The following is a 25,791-nucleotide window of genomic DNA, read 5'->3' on the forward strand; positions in this document are numbered from 1 at the left end:
TTCTTTGAATGGTATCACTGCTATCGCCCTTTTCAAGAAAAAGCGTTGATTTCTTAGTTCTCAGTCGCGTTGGAAATTTGAGTAAAGTATAAACTTCAAATTTTTTTTCCCGCAATTTAGATATTTTATTAAACAGAGCATTAACAATAATTCGCTGGTATGTCTATTTTATGGGCCATTTTTTCTCATTGATTTGGTTTGAGATTTCTAGCACTGATGTTGTCCTATGCTGATTTGAGCGATTCTCTGAGTCCTGCCACTATCCCATGTAGTATGTGTTATCAAAAACATCGCGAAGCATCATGTTCTAAATGTTCTCAAACGATATAATATCCGAAGAGAGTGATAAGAGTTATAAGAAATGTCTCATCACACTGTTAGGTGGATTAAAAGCGTTTTTGTTACCTTCATTCGCGGAAGAACCAGCGCGCTGCGAACGGCTGGAGTTTGAAATCTGGCGCTCCGATCTGGATGAAATTTTGCACAAATATTTTCAAAATTATGTACTTTCAGAATATTTAATAAATTTCTTTTCCCAAATTAGATTGAGTTCCAACTTTGTATATAATCCCTTAAACGTGGTATCGTTTTAGGGTGTGTGTGGAAATCACGTGATGTATTTGGTTATGCGTCACAATCACATTACTCGCTCCATTCTCGGTAACACGGGGCAATTTTTATGATGTCAAATCGATCAATTTGCCTTTCTCATATAAAAAGGTTATGCAATCACTCCAAACATCGACTTTTTAACCGAACCCCGGAGAGTCTACTCAGTTCGACAAGATTGGAAAATGTTTGTGTTATGTGTCTATGTGGAAAATAATATTCTTTCTGTTTCTGAAAGACGGCTGGACCGATTTGCACAAACTTACTCTTGAATAAAAGATACAGCCTTCCCATCGGCTGCTATCGATATTGGTTCGATCGGGATTCCGGTTCCGGAGTTATAGGTTGAAAAGTGCGGCAACACAGCAATTTTTCATTTAAACTGGTATCACTATCATAGATGATGCAAAATTTACTAAAATATGTACAAATTAAAGAAAACTCGCGAAAGCGATCTTTTGACATTCGACTGACTCGCAATAACATAAAAACATAGCAATATTGATGACGCTAATCACCGTATGCAAAATCGGTAGGCAAAAAGAATTCTCATTTGCACACAACATGCGATTCAAAATCACCTTTGAAAGTCGCGCAACAAAAAATCTACTCTTGCGAAACAGGCTATATACAACAGTAGTAGGTCGAAACAACATTGAAAATAGATTGAGAAGTGATCGTTATTTCACAAATTTTTACAGGAAAAACTCGACAGATGAAAAATTGTTTGCACACTTGGGGGATTATTACTCAATGGTGGTTTTACAAAGCACTTATTTTCAACCGCCCAAAGAATCGGTTTCGTTTAAAACGATATCAATAACGTACGCTCTGTAATTAATTCCGTTGAGCCATCGCATTGGGTTGAAAAGACACAACAGATTCTCCTCTACCTTATGTTTAGGATGAATAATGGAGCAAAGATTGATTTAGTAAATGTTACCCTACAAACAAATCCGACATTCCTTTACAGACTTCATTTGTACGTTTTTCTCCATTCCGTTACCAGGATTTCGCTGCTCACTCTCCCAAATTATTCTCTCGAAACAACACATTTTTCCATACAGCTCATATTGTGTTGAAATATAACTTTCAACTCTGATGAAAATTTTCTCTTAGAATGTCTGATTTCTAATGCACCGACAATGGAAATGAGAAAATGGAGTACGAGAGAACCAAACCGTCAGGAAGACATCCACAACTGATTGTCCTATGGCTTCTCCGGGAGAATTCACTGCCGTCTGCATGTATGACTACGTACATCTCGGCTCGTGATAATGAGAAGGAAAATGGGAAATTAGCATCCAAGATTATGCTCTCGAACTGTTTTGTCAGTGTGAGCTCTTATATGCTTTCGGTAACATTCATTTCACACCGCTAGTATTTCGGTGAATTTTTCATTGCATATCTTTCTCTTCATTTGTATGGCAGAATAAAATTTGAATGTTATGTGATATATTAGTGTTTAAATTTCATGGGGACTAAGAATAAAGCCGCAGTTTCGAGCGGACTGTATACTAATAGTAGTTTATTGTTTTCATAAAGTGCTAGTGATTTGACATTGGTTTTTCCGGATTTGTTTGCAAATGATTGAATATGTAATGATCAATGGGATGGTCGCTACTCGATGAGAAAATATACAATATGCATGAGAAAAATAACTAATGGTATTAGTTCTTCTGGTTGTACAGATTGTGCATCGATAAATTTGGATATAAGTGAATGTAAGAAAGTGATCTTCACCGGTGAATATGGCTATATCATTCCTAAAATATTGCCTTAATGGCAATCGTTTTTTATTGAAATGCCAAAACATGCGTTCTCGCCATAAATGTACGTAACGTTGAACAAAACACTCCTAGCAAAGCTTTTCTGCGATGTGTTACTTAAATGTAATTACAATAGCTTCTGCGATAAAAAACAACCTTTCACCCCAAGTGTGTATACCATGCCATCGCTGTCGTTGCTTTAGTGATTTCTTTTTTAATTTCTACATATTTATAAGGAAACTAATTTCAATAACAATTGAATGTATTCGGGATAAGTTCGGGTCATGAAACTCACAACCTATACCACCAGTTCACCTGAAAAGTTCAAAATAACTGGAGCACCGAGTAATTCGACGGATAAAACTTGGTCATTTTAGGTGCCATGATTCAGTGATATAGTTAGAATTATTGTAAACTGCAAATGCTAACTCCAATTTCGTGGGACAATATTTTTGGAAGGTCAATTCAAAAAACTATCCGAGGTCTCTGGCAATGCGGGACATGTTAATCAAAACCGACGTCCCGCCAAATCCGGGATGTCTGGTCACCGTTACTTAAAACTGATAAAATCGTGAAATCGTTTTGCCCTTCGCATATAAAGAAAGGCTATATAATCACTCTAAAAATCGACTATTGAGCCGAAGCCTGGAGAACCGAAATCGGAAAATGTCTGTGTGTATGTATATTAGTCTGGCCGTGATTTGTTAGTAAAAAAAATCAAAATAGCCATATCAACGAGCGCCGGGTTGAAAAAGTTTCCTTTTAACCTGACAAAAACACCTGTAAAATTTGAAACCGCTCCAAAAAAATTAATGGACCCGAAAATGAATGGCAGTTTTATTGAAATTTTGCATTTTTCCCCTTTTTGCCATATATAAATTATTTTAAAACCATTAAATTTAATATGAAATTGCATATATAATGTTTTTATTGATGCGAGAAACAAATTACAAAATTTAAATTTCGAGCGGAGTCGAGGGGGGGGGGGGGTGGCATCCCTATGCTGATCTATAGACGTTGACAGTAGTCAACATATGGTAGGCCCAGTCACTTCTATGCTCGTGCCTCCCATGTTCTTGCCTTGGGTTGTTTTAATTTTAACAAAAGGAGATGGCTTGAAAAAAATGGGCGCCTAGTAGGGGCCTGCTCCTAACCTAATTGCGTGATGTTGGTTACAATGGTGTACAGAAATCGAAGTGTCACATTCGAAATGTAAATGTCATACCATCAAACTGACAAGTATTTTTCTACAATATGCTTTTTGTGAAACTATCCGCAAAAGAAAGTGCAAGACTATCGATTGAAATATTTTGGCAACAAGCGCGTAAACCAACTTGCGAATTTTATAAATGCTAAGCTTCTCAAAATTCTTTCTCTAGGACGAAACATCAAACGAATTTGCGTCGATAAAACTGCTATTCTTGAGGCAAATTCCAAGCTGAAAGCAACTAGTTCGCCGGGACCAGATGGCCTTCCTTCGTTTTTTATCAAAAAGTGCATCATCGGGTTTTTTGAACTATTTCGGCAAGTCTTCATGCTATCACTCACTACTGGAACATTCCCTTCTTGGTGGAAAGCAGCGCACATGTTTCAGTTCATATAAAAGGAAACAAATCGAACATTGATAATTTTCGGGGAATCTCGTGTTTATGTACCGTATCAAAACTATTCGAGCTGCTTGTTTTAGTTCCTATCTTGTTTCACTACAAACAAGATCAACCAACTCTCGTTCACAATATATGTACTCGATGGATTCGCTGACGGATTGCAAACCAACCATGATATCCCAATAGCTTAGCTGAACAAACTCGGCATTCATGGACAACTTCTGCGCTGGTTTCGCTCCTACTTCGATGGAAGGCAACTCCAAATCAGCATTAAGGACTGTCTATCTGCACAAATCCCCGACTACATACGGGGAACGTGCCATTTGAGCCAATATATTCTGATACACAGAATGGTTTTAACCCCGAATAAATGCTCAATCATTACGTTTACGCGGAAATGCCATCCGATTCAGTTAAACTACCATTTATTCGACACGAGCATTCCAAGCTACTCTCACGTCAAGGATCTTAGAGTCATCATGGATTCAGCAGTTATGTTCAAACCACATACTTCATACATCATGGATAAAGCATTAAGACAAGCTTGGGTTCAGTTTCCGAATAGCGAAACACTGCATGGAAAATTTTCCATAGAAAAATATCATCAATTATTACCTTTTATTCATATTTTTGGCTTCAATTGGTGTATAAACAAGCAGTGAAATGTATTTTGAAGGAAATGAGCCATGAGAATCTAGAAACAATGGTTATTTTTGCTTACAGTGTTGCAAAATATATTATATTTCCTGTTTTCTCGCAATTCGTGCATTTTTTTTTTTTTTGGAAAATGATTATGCCATTGTGTTCCTCAGATAGTGTTACACATAAAAACATCTTATACATCAAGCTAACATGAGCCAATTCCCAGACACTAATTTGAAGCAAAAAACTTCCAATTTCTCAGCAAGTACCTCGCTATATCTCAGTAACCAAGCAAAATGGCAAAATTCGAAAAACGCCACTTTGTAGAGATTTTTTAGACAAGTAATGCTGTATATCTAACTCTAAGTTTACCCCAAGATGTCGTTTGTCATAAGATAGCACAACAGCGACGTACTGTCAACGTCTGTACATCAACATTGGGATGCCACCCCCTTGGTTAGGAATGATCGACCCCGTAATTTATTTCTCGCATCTATAAAAATATAATATATGCAATTTCATATTGATTTTAATAGTTTTAAAATAGTTTATATAAGGAAAAAAGCGAAAATATGCGAAATTTCAATAAAATTGCCTTTAGTTCACTTCCATCCATTTTCGGGTCCATTAATTTTTCTTGGATCGGCTTGAAATTGTACAGGAGTGTTTTTAGCCCAATTTTTTTAGACCGATGCTCTTCGAGATCGAGTGATGTTGCAAAAATGGTCAGTCTAATATGTATGTGTGCCATTTAAAGTCACACAAGTTGCTCTGAGATGGCTGAACCGATTGACACAAACGTAATTTCAAATTAAAGATATAACACCCCCATAAGCTGCTTCTGAATTTTTATTAGATCCAACTTACAGTTTCAAAGTTACTGGTTTAAGTGTGCGGTCACACAGGAAATTCTCATATAAACTGGTAGCACCTTGGTGTCCGAATGATGTAATACATATTTAATTGGGTGCAATATTGTTTGGTTATGCGGGTCTAGATCTCTATAGTGTGTGGTTGGTTGCACCCCTCCTTTCCCCTTTCCTTCCCAAGTGTAATTGATCACATTCACCATCAAAAAAGGTTCCAACAGTCCCGAAAATATGACCATCTTTCAAAATTAACAAACTCACATAAGTTTCTCGAAGATGGTTGGGCCGATTTTCACAAAATTAGCTTCAAATGAAAGGGATGTTATCCCCATAGAGTACTTCACAGTTCATATGGTTTCGGAAATATAGACTGCATCGTCCGGTCACATATGAAATTCTTGAATAATATTTTTTGGGATTTACAGAATGTGTTACTTTGTTATAAAAATATAGGGCTGACTTTGCTCCCTTTTTCAATTTAATATTACCGTGGCTGTTTCGAAAAATTATTGTAACATATTTCAAAAGCTTCGATCATTTGGGCATAATGAATCATTCCTACATGTGGTGCGAACAGTACCTTTTTACATTTCTTATAAAAGATATGTATAGAATTCGCTCAAACTTTCAAGATTTTTTCCGAGGCCCGGAGGGCCGAGTCTTATATACCAATCGACTCAGCTCGGCGATTTGGGACAATGTCTGTGTGTGTATGTGTGTGTGTGTATGTAACGGACAAATTCTCATTCGTGTTTCTCAGCAATGGCTGAACCGATCTTACCCAAACCAATTTTAAATGAAATAACAAAAAAACAGTATGAACGCTATTAATTTGTTTTTGATTCTGATGTTTAGTTTCCAAGATATGAATGTTTGAATGCGTAAAAATGGCGTTTTTTGCAGTTTTTTGAAATTATCTGCCGTAATTGACAATATAGAAGAATAATTTATATGTTTTTAGGCAGCTTTAATGAATACCTTTCGAACAAGCTATAGATTGTTGAAATCGGACTATTATCAAAAGAGATATTTAACATTAAATGCGGACGAAAGATTTTTATCATTTCCCATTGCCAGAAATATGACCAAAAACATGTAATCTATTATTAACGCCAAAACGGCTTATTTTAGGTCAATAGTATCTTCGGAGAATTTAATGAAGGCAATATGCCCTTTCTTTTGGTATTGAGCTTTTGCTGATTAATCCCCCTATAAGTGAGATATTTTCACAAATTTTCTTGGAAGTGTTTATATCGAAATGATGCCTTCAGCGAATTTGTAGCTCTTACTTTTGCGAATAACTTTACTGAAGACTTCAAATATCTATTTTGAATGCTTTAAAAGTTATGGCTTGTTGTTTGTGGATTACTCTTTGTCGCCTATTTATTGTTCAATATAGTAATAATCCATAGAAATAAGCCAAACATTATTTCGATAAAACGAATTTTGTATTTCATTTTTCCAAACATTATTTCGATAAAACGAATTTTGTATTTCATTTTTCTATCTACAACTGCTAGAAACAGTCACCGAATACTTCCAAGTTGTCTGGAAGGAACTTGATAACTTATCAGTGCAAAAATGTTCATTTGTGCGAACCTTCTGACTGCAATTTTTCTAACTTATGACCATCGGATCGATCTGAAACATATCGGAAAATGAAAAGCGAAATAAATAACTCCAAGCAACGGCGTAGCCAAGAGAAGGTTTTGGGGTTCAACACCATACAATCCACCCCCCACCACACCCAAAAAATTTGGATTGAAGTTGAAAATTTATTGATGCAGACTGATTTAATTCAATATTACAGTAACAATTATCTGATCCGTAGATCGATAACCTGTTGTTGTAAACATCATGAGGACTTTTTATAAATTGTCGGAATGGGGTCCTGATATGTAACTGATCTATTGGTCTTGATCTCACAGTTGTCTAATTGCATTAATATCAAATTCCTGCCTGAAAACATTCCAATAGAAAATTCCAGAGTTCTGTAATCAATCATCAATCAATCCTCAGATTTATTTTTAAATTGAGCTCGCTTTTGTAGATATGTGCTGTAATAAGGGTCTTTATTTAATAGGAAGCGAAGTTAAAATTGATTTAATTTTTTATTGATTGGACTTCCGGTTCCGGAGTTACGAGTTGAAGAGTGCAATCACACAGCAAATTCCCATATAATCTGAAATGAAAATTTTTCGAAATCAGATTTGTATTTTTCATGCCAAATGACTTTAAAATGCATGAAACATTGAGATGTTTGACAAAAATTGACTTTTTTGGACTTTGGTACATTATGCAATCATTCTAAAAATCGCCAATCATACCGGCCAGGAGGGAGTATGCAGTGAGGAGTTGCTACTTTAAAATTAAAACTAGTTTAAAATTTCTTAACGAGTTGAAAATTTTCTGCAGGACCTGGACCTCCCGGATCTTTCTCCATGATCCGCCGCTGGTTTCAAGCGATGTTTCAGTATCACATAGTAACTCAAGATCGTGGCTGTCGATCCATTGTATGTATGTGCAAATCGTACTGAACATGTAATATTCATTTCCACTATTGTATTGAACATAACCGTGGAATCGTAGTCTGGACAAATGAGACAAGCACAATTGCATCACTAGGTGGATTAAAACAGGTTTTTATTTTTGGAATGCGTCGAGTTGAGGCGAAAACGTAATATGATTAATAACGAGGATAACAGTTTCCGAATGTAGAGAGAAATTTATGAAAAATGACGATTTCCATTCGATTCTAGCAGGTTCTGATCGATTTTGATGAGCATTTGATTTTTGTTGTATGACCAATTATATGTATAGGTCAAATGTTTAAAAACAGTAATTTAAGGTCAAGATAGCATCATTTTGAAACCGCCAATTTCGGAGGTTTAGCATCTTCGATGAGTTTTACAAACGTTAAACAGCGCATCATTTGATAAAATAATTTTGACGGTATATCGTCCAAGAAGTATTTATGGTGAATTTTCTCAGATTTATACTCATGACTACAATAAAGTCTCAACAAATTCGCTAAAGACACGAACTCTGTTACTATTTTCTGAAAAATTAATTCTGCATAATTTTAAAACTTCAAAAAATACGGTTTCGGAATTATGCCGTTTGGACAGTAAGATCGATTTTCACCAAACCCCCACCAATTGTAAAATTGGTATTGTAAAAAAACGTAAGGGCGATACTTCAATGCTGATAGGTGGGACCGAAAAAGTAAACAATCGCCAAACGGGCTATATACTATATATACTATCATTTTGTCAATTTCAATAGCAAACACAAATTTTAATTTAATAATTTCAAATACTTCATGAAGTTTTGGGTTTCGATCACTGAATCATGCAATCTAGGATGTAAAAACACAATAGTTATAAGAAATGTCTCATCACACTGTTAGGTGGATTAAAAGCGTTTTTCTTCCACCAACAGCTCAAGACGTCCAAACTAAGTCTCAAGCCTCCGATGACTTAGTCTTTTGGTTCGAGTTTTCATTTTGCTTTTCTTATTTTAGAACTCGGATAGGGTAATTTCGGGAGAGTGGCCGTGTCGGGAGAGATGAAGAACTCTATACATCTTGTGTGTTGGCTTCAATTTGGGGATAAAAACGAGCATTTCAAGGATTCATTGTATGGAGAAAACGTCAAAAAACTGATTTTTCGGAACCCCTACCAACAATAACCAACAGTAATATGGGGCCATCCATATGCCACGAAGATAATTTAGGGGAAGGTAGGGATCACAAGAAAGTCCACGCTTGACCATGGGGAGGGGTCTTCTTTGAATTGTTTATACCATTTATAAATTTCACGCTATTCAATCTCAAACTTTAAAAATCGTTTTTCTCGGAATGTGCTAAATGGCACTTGTCATAAGATAGCACAACAGCGACAAACTATCATCAAAAAAAATCAGCGGAAGTCATGCGAAAATTTGAGAAAAAATTCTGTCTGACTTATTTGATTTAATCTTTTGTGAATTCTGTGACTTGAACTAATTTTGGATTTGATGAATTTTTAAAACGTAAATATAAAAAGATCAGAAGATGTTCTTCAGAAATGAGATAAATCGTGGAAATTTCACGAAAAACTAAATAAGTATATAATATTCTGTGGTTAGGGTTGCCAGCTCTGCAGAGGCTTTGACTCGGAGATTTTCACTGAACTGGGGGGTGGTGGATTTGGAGTGGAACTAGACGGAAATTGGAATCAAAGTGATTGCTCGGTATTTTAGAGCACTTTAATCGTTTTTTATTACTACGTTACAGTAAAGCTGTAAATTTTTCACATTTATGAAAGGTTTTGTCGGTTTAATCTGTAGTATTTCACTTCTCCGACCAAGTGCCAAGAATACAATAGCACCAGCTACTCTCGCTGTGGAGGATAAGTCGAACGAGCATTGCTCTCTTCCATAACTAACAGGAAAAGGAGAGCAAAGGAGGCTGCGGCATCATATGGGAAGCACTATGTGGTGTCGGTCATTCATCACAGCGAAGGGGCAAAACTCACCTCCCTAGCCAACAGTTAAGGGTACAGGAGTAGCAACAACACGAGAAGAACTCGTTTGATGTTGACCTAGTCAGTTGGATAAATCTGCCATACCTTGGAGCAGCGGGTGATAAGCACCACTAACAGTGAAGTGATTTGGTGAAATTGCATCAAAATGACTTTTTTACTTAATTTTGAGCGACTTAGTAGGATGCTATATTTCAATTGTAGCATATAGCGAAATACTACTTTACTTAATTTGCAGTAAATTTGATTTGTTTTTCATATTCATTGCTTTGTGAAAGAAATCAGCAATATTTGGTGAACTCATCTTCGCTACCTTGAAACGAAGCACTATGCTATATTATATATATGAAACGAAGGTTAGTCGAAAAAAAACTGATCCAGAGTAATAGTCAACTTAGACTTTTTAAATATTTTGTAAAGAATCAATTAATTCCAAAAAATGAAATTATACTTATTCCCACCAAACCCGGAGAAATTGATGTGAAACCCGGAGGCCCGGAGATCGCTCCCGAAAACCGGAGTCTCCGGGTTAAACCCGGAGGTGTGGCAACCCTACTTATGACACGTATGCGAGCGACTTTGGTTTACGTTTTAAGCAAAAACTGTCAATATAGTGAACCAATCTTCGCATAAATCGAGAGATTACTACAGAAAAGAGAAGCATCCATCGCCTTCTCCGAAAAGCTTCCAACATTTATAAATTTCAAGATATTCTATCTTAAACTTTAAAAATCGTTTTTCTCGAAAAGTGGTAAATAGCACTTGTCATGAGATAGCACAACAGCGACGAAATAGGTACATGGATTATAATTAGATTTTAAATCAAATTTTCGATTCAAGCAATATTTGTTCACAACCATACCGGTTTATATGTCGTTTAAATTTCTTATTTTTTTTTTTGGTGTGCACATTGAACTTTGCCAAAACGTAACAGCTGTTCGTTTTCCTTGTGTCATACGCTTTATTTGCATCCAGTTTTACATACAAATACAGCTGCCTATATGGCGATGCTTTGTAGTAACTTTTCGGTTTAGGAAAGTAAGGTTATTTTTGATTGCCAATGATGCGCTTCGGCGCTTCTGTTGTACGTTAACACGTTTTTAATCTATTTCAGCAAATAATGTCGATGTGATACGGTTCATTGAGCGGATATTTTTCATACATTATTTCACGAAAAATACGACAAATATTATTTATGATTCCGAATAGATTCAAAGAATGCTAAAGTTTTTGAGGTTTGCATTTTGAGGTTTCAAGTAAAGTCTCTTTTGGGATTTTGTTATTGGTATTTTTGATAAAAGAAAGACTAAGCAAACCATTACAATTACCCCACGCTTAATAAATCCCCAAAAATACAAATCTTTCTTAGTAGTTCAATCCATCAACTGCGAGTATTGTAACATATATATCAGAAGATTAATTTTTCGAGAACTTGTTGAAAATTCTACCATCTGACGAACTCTAAAATATTTCAAGTTTTTCTATGATACATTTATTTTTTCTAAACATGATTTAACTTTAAGGAGGAAATAAATTTATATTTTTTGTTTCACTTAAGCATTAAACGATTTTAGTTATTTCAGGCACTATTCGGAACACTTTTTAATTTAAATTGTGGCAGCGAAAAATAATGCCAGCTGGGACCTGTATATATTCAAAGATTACTATTTGCTTATCAATTTTCGGTCCATCTTGAAAGATTCTGAGGTTTCGGCTATTTCGAACTATTGATAGTTTTATGCATATGCAAAAGCATTAATCTTTCAAACAATTTGAACGGTTCATCATACGGGCCATTCATATACCACGTGGACAAAAAACTTAAAACGAACCCTCCTCCCCCTCCATGGACATGCGTGGAAAATTCCTGTACCCCAATTCCCCTCCCTACGATGTCCACGTGGACTTTCCAAAAAAAAATTCGGTTAGTTTCATAAAAACTGGATTTTCAGAAAGTTTTCCTATGTGTTAGACTTCTATGGCGAAAAAGGATTTAATAAAAATCGTTCAAATTTCAACCACTTGCCACCCCTCCGGATTTAACCCGGAGACTCCGGTTTTCGGGAGCATGTTGCACCAAAGTCATAACAGTCATCACGTACACGTGGTGTTTGATCTTGAGGTCCACTATTCCATAAAAACCGCTGGCAGTGCTGATCATCATCGTTAATTTGTACCCGGTGGAACATCTCACATATGTCTCCTGAAACCGCTATTCGATACTCCCGGAAGGACTCCAGGTAAGGATGTTAACTGGTCGGGTCCTGTAAGTAGAAAAGTATTTAGCGATACTCCATGGGCTTTGGCTGCAGCATCCCAGACGATTCGCAATTTGGTTGGTGTATTAGGATTCGTCACTGGGAATATTGGCAAATACCAAGCACGATCTCTCGGCACATTTTCCTCCTCAGATGATAATTTTCGTATATAGCCTTTAGTCTCATAGTCCCGAATCATAATTCGCAATGCTGTAGCCATCTCAGGTTCACGTGCCATACGTTTCTCCAAACAGTGAAATCTCTTTAGAGCCATCGGTTTGCTTTCTGGCAATTTGACGTCACCAGTAGGGATGTTTCATACCGATTCTCTTTCAGTAAAGTTTTGGACATGAGTAGCTCCATTGCATGCTCATCGTCTTTAGACATTAGAGAACCGCTGGAAGTGTGGATTCCAAGGCTGTCTGATGAGAAAAACTCCTTAACCATTGCATGAAGGGTTTCGCACTGACAGATGTGAAAACTATAGATCTCATCGTGTTGTTTTCGCTGTTCGGCGTTAGCAATAGAACATGGACCGTAAACAATCCATCCTAGTCTCGTCAAAGCTGCAACTGGTTGATTTTCTTCCCCTTCTCTCGAGTTTAACGGGTGTCCCAGCCGGATGTTGTCCATCCCTAAGAGAATACGAGGTCTGATATCTAAATAAGATTCTATCGAGATTCCCCGGAGGTGTCGCTAATGCTTTGAAATATCCTCAACAGACATCGTTTGCGACGGTAACTGAAGATTTTCTACCGTGTGAACCTTGCAAAGACTGGTCCGACCACTGGAATCATTCACTCCCGATATCTCTACGACGCACTTGACCGAGTTTTATTCATATCTAGCCTGTCCACCAGTCCAATTGATACATAAAGGGTAATTTTCTCCCGATATATTGAGTTCTTCAAATAGATCGTGCTCCATGAGTGAACAAGTTGACCCGTCATCCAGGAAGGCATATGTGGTTACCGATCTCCCTCTTCCGCGTATTGTAACCTTTACGTATTTGAGCATAACTGTATCAAGACAACAGTAATGAGTTGTCTACTTTCTACTTCTGCCCAAGTCAAACGTACAATCGCACCAAGTGAACAACAACTAGCAACCTCTCGATCTAGTGTGCATTGTCTCGAGAACAAAGGAAACTTTTAAATTATTCTTGCCATAATGAGTAAAGTTGACGAAAAATTTCTGCTCCGACCCAACACAACGGTCGTTGACTTTAAATTCTGTTCAATAAGATTGAGTTTTCGTGAAGTGGAATACCTGCTGAAGGTGAAGATGCAGCTAAAGCTCAAGGAGGTTATGTATCTACAGTATCATCAACTTCGCAATGTAGTGCTCATATCATTCAACACGTTAGCAAAAGCCGAACGTTTCGTTTTGCAGAATAACTTGAAGCACGTGGTTGAAAGTGATAAAGTTGGAATTAAGATTCCCGTGTATATAGAAAAAGACTATGTAGATGTAAAATTACATGACCTATCACCACGTTCCCCTCCTGATCTAATCGCAAAATACATGTCGCAATACGGAAAAGTACAATCCGTTACACGTGATACGTGGAGAAAATTCTTCACGGGTACACCTAACGGTGTTGTTGTGGTGAGGATGCGGATCGAAAGACCTATCCCCTCCCACTTGACTATAAAACTCAAAACCCACGAAGCTACTATTAATCAAACTACGTTATGCACCCATGAGGGGCAAATTCCTACGTGCAAGTATTGTAATCAGACAGCGCACCACGGACAACCTTGCGTGGAACATACAGAGGAGAATGTATCTCTACCGATTGCCAACGCATCCACGGCAAACCAACTCAAAAAATAATTTGCAATACCAATACCTGAACCACAAACGGTTGCCAAATTTGTGGCTCCATATTGACAACTGCCAAAGCAGTATCCAGCACCCCTGAAACAACTGTAAGTAACATCGGTGTTGAAGATAATAAGAATGACGATGGATTTACATTGGTCACCTGTAAGTGCAAGAAGCAGGAAAGAACATCTGGTCGCGAGCACCAATGCACTTTTAACGATGATGATCTTGATGTGGAGGACAGGAGAGAATTAAACGGTCCCCATGACGCAGTAGGCGAGCCGCGATAGAAGGTCTCCGCTCGCAATAAAAAATTGCGCGCACGAGATCCAACGGACAAACAATAATATTTGCACTATGCTATATTTCACCCTAAGGAGGAAAATTTGGTAAAAACCAAAATTTCTCACTAGGGTGAAAATTTGTTGGTAAAAACCAGTCTTTGTACAGGAGGGCACAAATCCTTATTTCATACTATGTTGCGTTTCGGCTTCGCCTCATCAGAAACCGACACTAACACATTGTCGGAATAGATTAGCGCCGGCTTGACGCAAATCCCTTAAAACTAAAACACACTATGTGTTTCAATCAAACGACTGATCAAACCTGATCAAGCCGGCGCTAATCTATTCCGACAATGTGTTAGTGTCGGTTTCTGATGAGGCGAAGCCGAAACGCAACATAGTATGAAATAAGGATTTGTGCCCTCCTGTACAAAGACTGGTTTTTACCAACAAATTTTCACCCTAGTGAGAAATTTTGGTTTTTACCAAATTTTCCTCCTTAGGGTGAAATATAGCATAGTGCTTTCGCATAGGCCTGCTAAGCCAAGACAAGTTTCGGCTTCACTTGTGTCTCATCGGCATAAACAGAACTTCTGCTCGAACGGGACATCACGTTTGATCCGTCGTTTGATTGAAACACATAGTGTGTTTTAGTTTTAAGGGATTTGCGTCAAGCCGGCGCTAATCTATTCCGACAATGTGTTAGTGTCGGTTTCTGATGAGGCGAAGCCGAAACGCAACATAGTATGGAATAATATTTGTTTTTATTTTTATTTTTTACATATTGTAAACACATAAAAGATCCACGGCTCCGTTAAGCTACCGCTATGAGCCGTGTCAAATAAACGAAATAAATAAAATAAACAGTAATGAGTATTGCATGATGGTGTGTACCTGGTCAAAGGGCTGTGCTGATTCGCGGAAGCATTGCTTTGTTGCTTATGCTGCTCATCATCCTGGAGAAGTGGGTGGTGTAGGTACAGGCACCCATTCTTCCTGCAGGGATTGTTTACTGCGCAAGAATTAAAATGTTTCTTCGAGCGTTTTCTACACACTTTATTATTTTTTACAATCGCCCATCGCGATTGTGGGCTCATCTTTAGGAAACCTTCGCATTTATCCAGCGCTTTGCAAGACTTTCCGCATGGAAAACAAGCTTTCAGACTCGATTTCTTTTCATCTGTATGAGTATTCAGATATGTTTCGTCTCTCCGGCCTCGCTTCTCGATCGGCCGGTTACACTTGGAACCGACAGAAGCAGGTCTCGTAACTTTGCTCAGCGCATCTACTAAGTTTCCTATCCATTCACGAAAATCGACAAGAGAGGCGGATCGCTTGGATTGGCGAAAAAGTGTCCAGTTCACTTTAATGGTGGGAGGCAAATGATCTACCAATTCTTGCAGTAGAGCCACGTTATACAGACACTCGTCCATTTCACATGCCTGCACAGTAGCACAAAGGTTTTGTACTGCTACCCCAAAATCAAATATTGGTTCCATCTGGTCCGCTTTAGGTGCTGGCATCGCTCTAATCCGTTTAACTAGTGTTTCTACTATTGACTCAGGATTTCCAAATAGCGTCCTCAGCCGTTCGATTATCACGGGTACATTTTCTGGGTGCAATAGCAGACTCTTAACGGCTCTGAAAGCGCGATCGTGGAGACATCTTTCCAGTCGATCCAACAGCTCATCGTTTCAAAATGCACACATTCGTGTTATTCTTTCATATACTGTAATGAAACGAGTCCTCTGGGTCGCCTCCAAACCTTGGAAGATCCTTGACAGTCTGTCGAGCAGTGTCGGGTATCCAGCGGCTCCAATCCCTCTCGAGGAAGACTAAATTCCGATGCCTGTGACGAATGAGAGTTTCTATGATTTTCAGCTACCGGTGACTCGTCGACCGCGACTGAATGCTCTTTAGGATGCTCTTCGAGATTGACCTTTTCAAGCAATCAGCTATTTTCGATACATCTCCAACGTCCTCTACCGAATCTTCGACACTTTGCTCTATTTGCTCCTGCTGCAAAGCTAATCTTTCCTCGAGCTGACTTCATTCCAGAGCTTGTTTTTCCTCCAGCGCCTTACGTTGAAGCTCATACAACCTAGCAGAGTTTCTGGAAGCCCTGGACGACGCCTTAGTCTTCGTTTCAAAATTTCCTTCCTGGTGAACTTGAGTTTGGTTCTCTATAGCGACGTCTTGAAAACTATTGTAGTTTTTCTTGATTGCGCCAGTGTGATTTTGCTGTGACATGCCGGCTTCGAGTGACGACGAGATCGGCGGTAGTTTCATATGATTCTCATACTGCTGCACGAAAGTGAGAATCTGTTGCTTGTGTTTTGTTCGCTCCCTCATGAGAGCTTGAGTAATCTGCTGCAGCTGTTCCTGCATTTCCTGATTGGATTTATCCATTTCTTCACGCAGTCGTTGCTGCTCAGTAGCTATAGCTTGGCTAAGGATATTTTGTTCTATTATACTCATTTTGGATATTGGAGTAGACGTAATGCCTGACGTCGAACGAGTGCCGACTTCGGTTAGTGCTTTCAATTCTTGGTCTGTCACAACTTTTCTAGTCTGCTGCCGCTGTAGCCCTTGCTGCTGCTGCTCAACCGATGGTTGCTGCAGTTGCTGCTTGTTCTTCTGCTGCTGCTGAAGTTGTTGTTCCTTTGCTTGGAGAATTTGCTTTCCTTCGTCGAGCGAATTTTTAATGCACCGTCTGCAATTCCAATCCTCGTTCTCTATATCGATAGATATAGAGATAAACGAAAAATTTAATTTGTTATGAATAGATCAATAACAAGGTTTCCGAAATTTTAACAATTATATTTCCAGCGGGCGTTGTTAAATTTTTCCTACAATTGTACATATGTGTTATGTGTATTTTTAACAATTGAGGTTAGGTTTATCAACTCACGTTTAGTATTCAACGTTCTCGCTTATCCGGATTTCGATCTGCAGGAGTAGCTCCTTATTTTAATCAGCAATGCTAGTTTTAATTAAGATATAGTTTATTTAGCTACTAGGTTTAAATCTTTAGAAATAGTTACCTGATAGTTTAACGAGTTTGATTTAGTATTAGTTATCAAGCTCGTGAAAATAATCTTCAACTCAATCCTATATTATATTACAAATTCACATTATAGTTTTAAGATTAAATTTATAATAATAAAGTAATTACCGTTGGTAGAAATTCACATTAGCTTTAAGTGTAGTTTTAAGTAGAAAAATAATTAAATTTTAGATAGCTTTAAATTTGATACACCTTTGTTGTAGAATGAAGAATAATGATCCTGTCTCGCGTGTTAGCAGTCCTTCAGCTGTCAATCAGTAACAATCCTCTTGTTGGCCTCGGGTGTGTCCGTAACGCTGGAAAAGAATGAGGAGCTTTCCCCAAAGGGCGCAACAGAGGGTTTGTGTATGATGCGGTTCGAGAAAGTACAGGAATTTTTGACATCTATTCAATATTATAAAAACTTATTAAACAAGCTTTCACTAATGATGTTGTGAATACTATAAAGTATTTAAAAATTTGAATTCTTTTTAATGATTGGAGTAGTTACCTTCGCTCCACAATGCAGTTTATTTTTCATGGCTTGCGGTATACTCGGCTTCAGTCCAGTAGTTAAGGAGGGCATCTTGGCAAAATATATCTGATGATTCACGATTTGGAAAGTGGAATTTTTATTATTGAGAATGTTTTTTGACTAGCGTGGAGAACCATGAATAATTTGTCAAAAAGTACAATCCTCGAAATGTTGAAAAATATGCAAACGCTTTTCTACTGCAACACTTTCTGGTTGAATAGGGGGTACATGCCTTCCCCTGGAGCCGCCAGTGGCCTTGCATTGAACGCAAATCGCTGAACGGAAACCTATAAAATAGACGTTAGTTTGTAGCATTCTTTACTGATTTAGCCTTTCGGAAGACGCGCAGCTCTGAACAAGAACCGCTGGTGCCCAAAGACGATTTGACTACATTTGCTGAGCAGCGTGCACCCGGTGCACTACCGCTAGTTAAAAAAGTAATTTTTTTTTATTTCTTAGCCCAGCCCCTTTAGGAAAATTCAGTTTTCCCTACATAATGCATTGATTGAGGAACTTAGATAATTTATGAACACAGTATTAGTATTCATTTGTCAGTCTATTTTTTCGCTTTATCTTTCATTTAGTTTAGCGTTTGAGATTTCTCACACTGATGTTGCCCCATGCTGATTTGAGTGTTTCTCTGAGTCTTGCCAGTGTCTCATGAAGTATGTGTCAAAAATATCTCAAGAAATCGTGTTCTAAATGTCTTACCACACTGTTAGGTGGATTAAAAGCGTTTTTTCTTCGTCATTAGGTAGCACAACTCGATCACTCGAGAAATTGGCGCTTGCCATAATTGTGATTCGCTATACCTCAGTAACCCAGTAGAATTTAAAAATTCTGAGAACGCCACATTGTAGAATTCTTAAAATTAAGTAACATGGCATATCTAACTCAGTTTACCCCAAAATGGCGTTTGTCATGAGATACCACAACAGCGATGATTTAAAGTATCAAAAAGCATATGATTTTACACTTTTATTCGTATGAGATTAGACGTACAATATTTTTCTGTCATTTTAAAATAAAAATAAATATAAATACATTGATTTTTCAACGAATGATATTGTAATTATCAATTAACGTGTAAAATCAAATTTAAATTCGTTGGAAAAAAGCACGTGTATGTACGGAATGATTTAATTTTACATCTTGTGTCAGGCTCCAAAGATGTGCATAAAATTAAATGTCAAATTACAAAATATTTTTTTCAGCTTGTGCGTTCTGGAAACATCTTTTGTATCTATCTTTTTTATCATTGACTTTTGCGTGGAATATTATGCTAACATAACAGATCCGTCGAAAAGGACGACGCTGGTTCATGCAAAGGACATCCCCATCAAACTCAGAACACACTCAGGTTCAAAGCGCTATATCCACAATAACAATCAGCGTCTCATATAACCACAATAACAATCAGCCTGTATGTATACAAGCATTTGGCAAAGCCATAAAACACTTTTGCTGGATTGAGCTTTTTGTTTCCAAACAAAAAGCGTATTAATGTAAACTATATCCCAGTCAGCGTGGCAAGCAGAAAGTTAGCAAAAGTTGAGCAAAGCGAAATTTATGCTGGCAGAGTTTCTGCTAGCATTTTGCGCGATTTGTGCGAGAATTCTGGCAACGAATTCGCTCAAATGCAACAACCGTTTCTGACAGAAGCGGTTAAACCAACCGATGCTGCTCACTTTTATCCAGAATCCAGCCAAAAATGTACGGCCAATATCTTTGCACGCTTCCTGCCACATCTTTGTCAGATGTTTTGCTCGTTTCGTGCTAAATTCTACAAGGTAGGAATTGCCAGGATCTTTGCACAGTTTATGTTCGAGTTATGCCAGGGTTTTGCTCGGTTCCTGTCAAAATGTGTCAGAAAACGCGGGCGAAACCGAGTTCGCCCTAGCTCAACTAACCCGACAGGATAGGCGCAGAAATCTGACAGGCTGCCAAACCAAGACTTACAGAAATCTACCAGAGCGGCCTCTGCCAGAAAATTTGCTGACTGGGATTTTTCTGATAATCTATGCGCGCTAAAATCGTTGGTACTGCACAATAAGTAATACAAACTATATTGGTCGTGGAAGAACCTAACAAAATGTGTTATAATGCTGATATAACTTTTGACATATACAAGAGGAATTTCTGTTCTATTTTTTTGTTATTTTAACTATTAACGAGACCAGAGTTATAACACAACTTGTAACGTTTCCAATCACCACCGGGTTCAAGATATTGCATAGAATGAGTAATCGATATGAGAGTTCCCAAAATCGATTTTTCAGCGAGAGAACGCCTGACAGGACTTCGAGACTCATCGTATGGGTCGACTGCATGAACCCTAAGGCGATACGCAAACAACGATACTGAATTCTTTCGAGTTTGATGAAATGTATGTTCGCGGCGGAGCGAACAGAAGCGTCCGTATTCCATTACCGACAGTATTGTTGTTTTATACAACCTAATTAGGGGGTGGACACCCGACCATATTCCGGTTATTGTACGAAGAAAGTTGATCCTCTGTTGGCATTTCTGTTTCAGATACTTAATGTGGCATCCCAAAGTACCTTTCGAGACGAACCAGACCCCTAGATATTTTACTGTGAAGACCTGAGCTATAATTTGATCCATTAATAGAAGATGTAGTTGTGCTGGTTCACGCTTCCTAGAAAATACAACTAGCTCAGTTTTCTCCGTGTAGAATTCGATACCCAGCTTAATAGCCCAAGCAGACAAATTGTCCAAGGTATTCTGTAATGGTCCTTGTAGATCGACAGTTTTGGGTCGCGTAACAGACACCACGCCATCGTCTGCAAGTTGCCTTAACGTGCAGGAATTGTCAAAACATTCATCAATGTCGTTGACATAGAAATTTTATAACAGGGGGCTTAGACATGAGCCCTGGGGAAGGCCCATGTAGCTAAATCGTGATGTCGATAAGTCACCATGCGAAAAATGCATGTGCTTTTCCGATAACAAGTTTAGTAAAAAGTTGTTTAAAGTCGCTGAAAGACCATGCTGGTGCAGCTTCTCTGGAAGAATGTTGAAAGAAACTGAATCAAAAGCCCTCTTAATATCTAGGAACACTGATGCCATCTGCTCTTTGCTAGCATAGGCCATTTCAATTTGGATTGCGAGCAACGCAAGACAATCGTTCGTCCCTTTGCCTTTGCGAAAGCCAAATTGTGTATCTGACAGTAAGCCAATTTCTTCAACCCAATTGTCGAGGCGAGAAAGGATCATTTTCCCGAACAACTTCCGGATACAGGACAGCATTGCGAAAGGTCGATACGAATTGTGGTCGGAGTCTGGTTTTCCTGGTTTTTGGATGGCGATGGCCTTCACTTGTCTTCAATCGTGTGGGATAATGTTAGCCTCAAGAAACTTATTAAATAGGTTCAAGAAGCGTCTCTTGGCAGAGTCTGGCAGATTCTTCAACAAGTTGAATTTGATTCTGTCTGGTCCTGGAGCTTTATTGTTACACGACAAGAGAGCAAGTGAGAACTTCACCATCGAAAAACGTGTTTCGTTCGCATTATCGTTAGGGGACGCAGCGCGGTAGATCTTCTGTGCCGGGGCAGAATCCGGACAAACCTTCTTGGCAAAATCGAATATCCAACGGTTTGAATATTCCACGCTCTCGTTGGTACTGTTTCGGTTTCGCAAACGCCGGGCCGTGCCCCAAAGAGTGCTCATCGATGTTTCTCTCGTTAGTCCGTCAACAAACCGGCGCCAGTAACAACGTTTCTTGGCTTTCATCAAACTCTTCGTTCGCGTTTTTAACGTCGCCTATTGTCAATAGCTAGCGGGTCGTCCCGGAAGGTCTTATACGCGGCGGTCTTCTTCGCGTACACGTCTGAGCACTCTTTCTCCCACTACGGATTAGAAGAACGTTTTTGTATGTTCGCGCCGGGTACTGGCTTAGTCTGAGCTTGATTCACGCTATCGAGAATCAAGTCAGCCAAAAAGCTGTACTCTTCCTCCGGAAGAAGTTCTTGAGTAGATTCGATGTTGTCGGATATCGTGGCAGCATAGCTCTTCCAATTAATATTTCGTGTGAGGTCATACGAAATATTGATTGATTTCAATGATCTTGAGCTGTTGGTGATCAAGACTACGATCAGCAGATGGTCGCTACCGTGGGGATCAGGGATTACCTTCCACGCACAATCTAACTGTAGCAACGTCGAGCAAAGGGATATATCTAGTGCACTTGGGCGCGCTGATGGGGGAGGAATCCGTGTCATTTCACCCGCGTTTAGAATTGTCATATTGAAGTTGTTGCAAATATTGCGAATTAAAGAAGAACGCTTATCATCATAAAGGCAACCCCATTCCGTACCGTGAGAGTTAAAGTCTCCTAAAACTAGTCGCGGTGCAGGCAGGGATTCTATGATGTCATGTAGCCGGCAGTGCCCAATCGCGTTGTTGGGGGGAATATATATGGAATAGCACTTTTTGATCCCCAAAAGTACTCCTCCGTAGGGGGTATCTCGATTCAATCGAATAATATTAAAATCGTGGAAGTTTGGGTTTATATCGACAGTTAAGCAAGTTTCAAATAACGCAAATGCATTACATCTCAAATTATTTTTTAAAAATTTGAAAGAATCTACGTTTGGGATGATACTTCTGCAATTCCACTGTAGAACAGTGATCAAATCCGTGACCTTGTTCGATGAGTTAGCCATCGAATGGTACAATCGCTGAAAGGAGGGGCCATTTCGCAGTCAACTGCTTTAAAAATGTTCTTACTGTAGGGAGAAAAGCTAACAATACTTTCAATAGGATCAGTAATATTGAAAGTTTTTATTATCCAGTACCCAGTACCGCGAATATTTTCGAACTGAGTAACACTTGGGGTTTTTGATGTTCCGAGAAGTGCTGGGAACTCCTTCTCTAAGTTTAACCAGGAGCTACTTGCTTCGGTTGTGTTGCAACACTTCCAATGTCACTTTCGGAGCTCCATCAAGGGACACCTTCTGGTCTTTACAACGAACTTTAGGAGAGGAAATGTTCCTCATCTTCCTATAATTTCTAGGCACCCTAGTAGATATTCCCTCTTGTGGGCCGTCAGCCTCGTCCTTGTCAGGAGGCAAGTGAGCATAGATGTTTGTTGAGGATGGGGGCGTAGCTTTCTTTAGCATTTCTGCGAAAGAACGTTCGGATCGTCCCGCAAGGAAATGTTTTAGTTTATCACCGCGTAGGTCGTACGCGGGACATGCCGAGATATCATGCAGAATCTCTGCACAGTAAGGACACTTCTCAGCATTCTTACTTCACGAATCATCCACATGATTCTCATCGCATTTTCCACAGCGGGACTTATTGCTACAATGGGTGGCTGTGTGACTCAATTGTTTACACTTTGTGCAATTCATGACCCGTGGTACAAACAGACACACAAGCAGACGAACCTTGTGCAAGAGGACGTAGTTCGACAAAGCGGTATCAGCGAAGGTTACCTGATAAGAGTTTGATTGGGGATACATTTTGAACCATGCCCCGCCACTACTACTGAGTGCAAACGCTTGCACTCAAGTATTTTCACTGGCTGCAGTAAGCGGTCTCTAAAACGGCCAACCCCGTACTGCAGCAGATCCTCGCATGTCAAACTTTCATCGGTGACAACGCCTTCAGACTGTACTTTTACAGCTGGAATATACACATAATAGTCCTTTGTAAAGTGCTCGCAGCAAGCAATATCGTTTGCCTGCTTTGAATTAGTCAACACGACCCTGGCCCTGTCTGAGCGGACCTTTCTTATTTCGGTCACAGCCGAAAACCATTCTGAAATCTGTAATAGATTTAGCGATTTTGTTTTGGGCCGAAAGAAGACCACAAAGGGACCTGTCGAGAGCTCTGGATATTGTTTGGCCCGGGGGAGAACCTTGGGAGTCGATTCGAGCTCCATTTGGCCGTCCGAGGAGGGAGCCATCGACGCACGGGGTTAGCACCCGCGCAGACGGGAATAAGCCGTAAATGTACCAAAAGAGGTAGATTTCACTTATCTGTAAATTTGTTCCCACGACGCACCAGTACAGCTTATATAGCTGGCTATTGTTCAATACTCACTATGCGAACAAAAGGCCGAGGAAATGCGGCCTAACGGTTAACACACACAAAAGAAGAAAAAAGCCCAAAACCTCGAGAGGCAGAGAATGCGCAAGATAACCTTAAACGCGGATTAGCACTATTCTTTTACACTTCCGGATTCGATAGAGCGCTCGTAAACCAATGAATGTACGGATTTTACATGTTCTATCTTAACTTGTTAATATCGAGGCTATGGTAGCCAAACGTCGTTAATATTATGTATTTGTTGTTGATTTTCACCGTTGTTTCTTTGGGATTTCATTAATTACGTAACGTAAAAATTGCCCGAAATTGACCCACCCACCTATATAGCGGCCCTCACACGTTCAATATTTTTGTTACTAGAGAGTATTGACAAAAGTATTGTATGTGTAATGGAAAAAAGTTGTATTGAAGATGTGCATTTCAAATGTAATTGACGTATTGAAGCAATATCGTCAATACTCTGTATTGACAAAAACATTGAAAATATAGATCTAAAGCTAAATAATGTCCAATCTGTAAGAAATTATGTGTTTTGCTTCGAATTGAGGTAACTGAAATTGGAAATGCATTAGCCAACGAGTAGCATTCAAGTACACCATTTGACCGTGCATGATAAGATGGATTCAACGTTTCGAATTCTTCTGTTCAACGTATGACAGCCAACTTGTATAGCCGTATGGACGTTAGATTTAAAAAAAAATCAAACAATAAATTTCAATGATGACAGTTTTTGCAACCGACCGAGACGGTTGTGCCTCCAGGTGGAAGGTTTTGTTCTCGAGAGAGTGACGGAGTGCGAGACGCTGTATGCGTTGTTGTGGGAGAGAGAGAGAGAGAGAGAGAGAGAGAGACGAGTTTGTTAAGTGTGAGTCGACAGTTGATACGTCGGAGGCGTGGTCAACGGCATCCTCGACAAGTGGTGTTTTGACAGCAAACCGCGGGTAGACGAATTTGCCTACCGCGGTGGCAGAAATCGACAGTGATCGTGCCTGTACACGCAGAAAAAAATATAGTGTATTGGTGTCGTCGGGCAATTCTAATCGACGAAAGGGAAGCGTCTCTATTTGTCTACCGCAGAAGTGGTACGACGAATAAGGAAAACAAGTGGCACCGAAAAGTGACGCATCGACAGTGGGATTTTCGCAGCAAGCCACAGGTAGCCACATTTGTCTACCGAGGTGGTGGAAACGGAGAGAGCGCGCTTGTGGTGGTGATACCGACGAGCAGCTTAATCGGAGAGAGTTTTGAAGTGTTGCAGGTAGGACTATTTCTCTACTGAAGAAGCAACGCGACGAAGAAGGACAGCAAGTGTCACATTGTCAAACAACGGGCACCGAGTTTACAACGTAACACATGAGGTGTGTTCTACCGGTGTCTTCGTCACCTAATAGAGAGCAGATAACAGGTATATTTTTCATTCCTTTTTGTGATAGTTTTTCTTACTAGGTAAAATGGATGAAGAGATGGGAGAACGAGTAACAGACCCTCCCCCTAAGCCTTATGCTGAAAATGTAAATCCGACTAGAATTAAAATTTACCCAGAGTCGTCAACGGGACCATGGATTGTCTTTATTAGGCGTAAAGCAAAGGCGCTAAATATCATTCAAATTTCTAAAGATTTGACTTCGCGATTCTCGGATGTAAAAGAGATCGTCAAAGTTAATAAAGATAAAATACGCATTGTCGTTGGTAGTCTCAAACAAGCCAATGCAATTGCTTCTTGCGAGCTTTTTACGCGTGAATATAG

At 39.1% G+C, this 25,791-nt stretch overlaps 2 protein-coding genes across 4 annotated transcripts in view; both read left to right on the forward strand.

The window, feature by feature from the left end:
• Positions 1–25,791, forward strand: part of LOC131689751 (dystrophin, isoforms A/C/F/G/H) — a 1,859,985-nt gene that overhangs the window by 1,178,500 nt on the left and 655,694 nt on the right. The gene's annotated exons all lie outside the window — the stretch shown is intronic.
• The window catches only part of LOC131689753 (dystrophin-like), a 250,208-nt gene continuing 224,440 nt past the window's right edge, over positions 24–25,791 (forward strand). The window contains exon 1 of the mRNA XM_058975049.1: positions 24–2,333. The gene's annotated coding sequence lies outside the window, so the exon portion shown is untranslated. The remainder of the gene's footprint in view (positions 2,334–25,791) is intronic.

This window comes from Topomyia yanbarensis, chromosome 3 (assembly GCF_030247195.1).
Source record: "Topomyia yanbarensis strain Yona2022 chromosome 3, ASM3024719v1, whole genome shotgun sequence".
Taxonomy (NCBI): Eukaryota; Metazoa; Arthropoda; class Insecta; order Diptera; family Culicidae; genus Topomyia; species Topomyia yanbarensis.